Source organism: Nyctereutes procyonoides, unplaced genomic scaffold, assembly GCF_905146905.1.
Source record: "Nyctereutes procyonoides isolate TBG_1078 unplaced genomic scaffold, NYPRO_anot_genome, whole genome shotgun sequence".
NCBI classification, from domain to species: Eukaryota; Metazoa; Chordata; class Mammalia; order Carnivora; family Canidae; genus Nyctereutes; species Nyctereutes procyonoides.
The window spans coordinates 40,295,293-40,300,842 of NW_026575135.1; the positions used below are offsets into that span (position 1 = coordinate 40,295,293).

The 5,550-nt window shown below is 39.2% G+C and overlaps 1 long non-coding RNA gene across 1 annotated transcript; it reads left to right on the plus strand.

The window, feature by feature from the left end:
* The first annotated feature begins 3,108 nt into the window (after positions 1–3,108).
* Positions 3,109–5,166, plus strand: LOC129495100 (uncharacterized). Its single transcript, XR_008661458.1, has 3 exons — positions 3,109–3,245; positions 4,069–4,167; positions 4,796–5,166. It is a non-coding gene; the product is annotated as an uncharacterized LOC129495100 (long non-coding RNA).
* Positions 5,167–5,550: the final 384 nt, after the last annotated feature.

Consider the following 5,550-nt stretch of genomic DNA (forward strand, 5'->3'; position numbering starts at 1 on the left):
GACAAACCATTTCCAGGCAATTAAGAATACTTATAATTGTTTTCTTGGGTAGCAACTTTCTTCAATTTCCAATTGTCATTTAAAGCTAATGTTTCCTGTAAAGCCTCGACAGCAATCATTTTGAATGAACACTTCAAAATGGCTTTCTTTCTTAGTCATGGAAGCTGTCCTGCCTCTTCTTGATAAATTTAACAGGTGTGGAGGACACCCTTTATTGCCAGAACCGGTGAATTTAAAGGGACCATTAGTTCATTCAAACACCTTCTGATCTCCTCTCTGCTCTTCCCACCCTCTCCTTTTCTCAGATTGTCTAAGAAATGCTTCTGTGGTTAAGGGTAACATGGATTAATTTTACATTTGGGAGACCCACAGTGATCTTACTCATGCTTTTCTCTCTTCAGAAGGTAATTGAGACCATGTCTCATTTTAATAAGTAAAATTCAGATGTTGCAACTTCCTGGAATACAGGTGTGAAACTTACCAACGATATTTCCAAAAATAGCAAGGGAGACCCTTTTCAAAACCTAAATAGAATGTTAATGCAGCACATCCTACACATTTGCAGTAATTCTGGCTTCTCACTCACTTTTCCCTTCCAAAATATCAGAGTGAAATATGATTCTCTATCTGAAAAAGTTCTTGAATTCAGTGGTTCCCTTACCTGTGACTTGGGTTAATTTTTATAAGGGGAAGATTGCTCCAGTTCAAATTTTTCTCATAATTGCCCATAGGAAAACACCTTTGGGCGATCGCTGTGATTCTTTGGCCCAAGGCTCTCAAATCTGCTTTCTAATCCTCTTTGATTTCCGAGTTCCATGATAAACCATGGTGCCACCTCCTAGAATAAAGGGTTTCTTGAGTTGATCATCTAGAGTGCTTTTTGCTGAATAAAAGCACATAATACTCAACAAAATACTCAACCAAAAGTTGCTTAAAATAGAAAACATTCCTTGTTTCCACAATAAGATGGCCAGAGGAGGTGATTCCTGAGTTGTGTTTGGGACTTACTGATAGATGAGGGCCCCCCTCTTTCTAAGCTTCTGTTCTTTGTATTCTCAGTCCTAGGAAGAGGTCTCCCCTGATGATCTCAGAATGGCTGCTGATGTTTCAATCATCAAAATTTTTTGGAAGCACATTCGAAATGGAAGGACGATAAGAAGTGATGGCAGAAAAAAGTCTTCTTCATACTTCTTATATCATCCCATTGACAAGAACTGCTCTTATACCCACCTTATAACCAATAACTGACAGAGAGGAAAGGGTTATTTATGTGTCTCCTTATTACAGCAGGAGGCCCCTCCTGGAACTGAGCACATGGCTACCCAACAAAACTGGAGTTTTCTTAAATAAGGAAGAGAGGTGGAATGGTGGACAAACACCTCATAACGTTTGACCCATTAGGGTATAAAAGAAGTAAAGTGCCACCTTATTCCAATTAGCCATTCGATTCTTACTTTTTCTCTCAGATAAATGTAATGCCTCTTAATCAGATTGGGAAAACTTGACAGTGCAGTCTGGTCAACCGGTATTTCAGTCTTCAATCAGAATCAACTTTCCACTCCAGTGAAAAAAAATTGTATCACATACTTGGATCAAGTAAGATACTAGTTTGTTTTCCCTGGGCAAGTTTGGCATTGCAAAACACAGATTGCTTTGAAACTCAGATAGCTTTTAACTTGGCTTTACAGAACTGTGATTATATGTTTCAATAGAAATTATCAAAAATTGTGGTTGGACTTCTAGTCAGCCCCCCAAACCCTATACCTCCCAGGAGCTCCCTGGAGTATACTGCTGACTGTACCCCCGCACTTACATCTTAATTGTTTCCTGAACAATAGTTACAAGTTAAGCAGCTGTAAGTCTTGGGTCACCTGTATAAATACTTGGAATTTACCCCCAAACTCTGGTGTTATGCCAAACAATTTGTGTCCTAAAGCAATCAAATCAATCCTTTGCTATAGCTACAACTTATTTCTTTGATGTCTCAATGAGATCATCCTTAAATATTTGAAAGAGATGCAGTGCCCTTCCTGCAATTGTCACTTGGCTTGGAGCCATATGGATTTGCTGCTTCTGATCGTGTAATCCGCATAATCAAAAGTTTTTCCACCTCAAGAGTCAGCCCATTCCATTTTATTACTCCATGCTGATTGCATCAGCCTAGGAACAATCGATGCCATGTGGCACCCTTTGCTTCAGTAGCTGCCTTAACGTGGTCAAACATGAATTTACCTCTTTGGGAGCCTTATGTATTTGAAGTAGTTTTAAAGATAAGGGTTAAAAAGGTCTAAGAATATTTACAAGGACCTTTTTATCATTAAAAAATCTTGATTGTATAATGGGATGCCTTGATAATCAGTTAGAGGAGTTTGGCTACCAGTGTCTCCAACATCTTGTTCTCTGTCATATGTGAGGTCTGACAAGAGCCCAAGACCAATATTGCAGGCATCCAGTGCACCTGATTTTCTTCTCTTCCCTGCTTCCACTTCAGTATCACCGATTCTGTCCGCTGGTGCAGAGTTGGAAGGTTAGAAGCAGGTTATGATGACAGTGAAGGTTGAGGAGGTGTCAGGAAAAGGGGAAGGAGTTGGAGAAGAGGAAAATCCTCCTGGGGAATGGCAGAAAGGAATAGGGAGACATTAGCTCCTAGAGGTACCTAGAGGATGTAAAAATATATTAACAAGTATGATGGGAACTGCCTATAGTGGAATCCCCAAACATTATTTACCAAGGTGTTACCAAGAACCTCAGAGCTTTCATCTTTCTTTAATTTATGTCACAGATTGCATTCAGATAAATTCCACCTCTTATCTGTTTCTCATCACGCTGAACTTCTATCAATGTTTGTAACCCCGAGGATAGACAAAACTAAAATTAGCTCCACTTCAGTCTGCAGGGGGAATTTGTTGCAGATAAAAACAGTCTCTTTAGGTCTTTACATCTATAGTAGTTGATTAGTCCCTGCAGTAGGGAAAATTAAATTTTGTGGTTGAGACCCAGCGTGCTTGGATGGTTTAATAATATGATGGCCATCATCCAATGGCTAACAACCAAGAACTAAGGTACACTCTGTACTTTACTCCCTCATGCAACACCTGAAAATCCTGGGGCGAATCAAACAGCAAATTAAAGCTCAGACAACCCTCACCTGCAAACCATGCACGGTATAAGGAACTCATTTTAATGTTTTTTGGCTGAAGTCATAGAGGATAGGGATACAGAAGAATGGCCACGAAGGAATCCTGGTAAGTTCTGAAAGCACCATAGTTTGTGATGTTTTTCCCCTTTCCAGTTTCCTATTACTTTATGCTTAAAAGTTAGTGACTTTTTTTCCTCTCCAAATTCCAGGAAGTACAAGAGCCAAGCTGAACACTGGATAGAAAAAAAAAAAAAGTCTTCTAAATAGGTGTATATGCAAAGAGTTGGGACCATTTGGAAAGAACAGCATTCGAAATTTAACTTTGTGTCTGTGGAACAGCCCCTCTGATCCTAAGCTGAAACTCCTTGCTGTGACCAATTCAGGGGCTCCCTTGACTCCAAATAGTGTCAAGCTGATGAGAAAAACCAAACAGGCAAAAGTACCACTTTCAAATGGATCTTGAATTTTTTTTTAAGATCAGATCTGAACGTATGACAATGTTTATTTTAATGATATGCATTTATATTCTCAAAGAAATCCCCAGAGAAAAATTTGGGTATTTTAATGGATTTATAGTGGGTGTGGGTAGTGGATTAGGGACAGAGTTCATAAATAAGCTGAAAACAACCACGACAGAGGATATGTGTCAGTTTCTGTCATCGATATAACAAGTTACCACAAGCTGAGTGGCTTATAACAATATAAATGTATTATCTGACAGTTTCGGAGGTCAGAAGTCCTAAAATGAAGGCGTTGGAAAGACTGTATTTCTATTGGAGGCTCTAGGGTGAATCAGGTCCTCCTTTAGATTCCAGAAGCTACATTCCTTGACTGGTGGCCCCTTCCTCCACCTTCAAAGCACTTCACTCCAATTTCTGCTGCATACCTCCCTTCTCTCTGATTTTGACACTCCTGCCCTTTTCTTACAGACATTTGTGATTACACTGGGCCCACCTGGATACTCTAGGACACTATCCCCATCTCAAGACCTTTAATTGCACCTGCAAAATCCTCTTTTTCCACACGAGGTAACATATTCAAAACTTGGGGTATTAAAAGGTGAACATCTGGGGGGGGGCTGTTATTCAAGACTCCCACAGAATATTTTAAGTCAACTTCCAATTCAATTGTTGATTCTGGGATGTGTGCTCTAAATTCCTTCTCAACAGGGGAGGGAGAGTGTGCGGTCTCTATACCACTGTGAAAATTCTTTTCTAAAACTCCATTCTGAGAGCAGAGAGATGAGAGTGCTTTTGCTTCCAGTTCACAAAACTTTAAGAGCTTCCCATAATGTAAAATAAAATGTAAATACATGCTTAGCAAACCATCCAGTTTTTCCCATATGGTCCCAACCCACTTTTCACTGTTATTTCCACTTAAATTCACTCACCCTATGGTGTGTTTTCTTTCTCACAAACCTTTACTTAAGCTACTCCCTCAGCCAGTTCTTACATGTGATCAGCATCTAATCCATTCTCTAACAGCTATTTCATATGCCACTACCTCCATAAAGGGTTTCCAGAGAGTTGAATTTGGAATTATCATTATTGCAATTACTAACAAATGCAAAGGATGTAAGGCTCAAAGAGATTTCATATACATGATGTCATTTGTTTCCAAACCCTATTAATATTAATTGACTTCCTTCACTTCTAGATAAAGAAATTCAGTCTCAAAGAATTTGGAGTCTTGTGAAACCAGAATCTCTGAATCCAGACTCAAGTTTGTTTTTACTATTTTTTATAGCCTCTCTCTAGGTCGTCTCTGTTGTCTCCCCTTGATGTTTCCCTTCAAACTTTGTTTCTCTTTTATGGCATTTGTCATAGACTTTTGTATCCTAGCTACTTGTATTTACCTGCTCATATCTGCCCTTCTGTAGGCTCTGAAAGCAGGAACCCTGTCTTGCAATTTTGTATTCCATATAGACCCAAGAAAAAGAACTGTCATTTATTGAGTGCCTATTGCATGCCAAGAACTTCCTATTTTGTATATTATCTGCACTTCCCACTTGTGAAAAAGGTATTATTATTTTCACTTAATAAATGAAGGCATTGGGATTTAGAGAAATTGCATACATTTTTCATGAATACACAGCCGGTCAGCATGATTCTCAAGCCATATTCTTTCCATACGCCCTGCTACCTACACACTCAATAAATTTTTGTTGAAGTGAAGCAAATACCACTGTAGTATAACTATTGTGAAATGGGTTTTCCTGAGGGAAATGGTAAGGTAAGTGTGGAATTTACCTTGAGGTGAAGCTCCAGGATTACATCCTGAATGCCAAAAACCATGGGGAAAAAAAAAGGGGGAGAAAGCTTCGTGTGTCCACCTTATATTTTGAGGCCATCAAAATACCCTCCCCTATCAGACAACTGACACTTGAAACCAAAGCTTGCCTGAAAGGCATG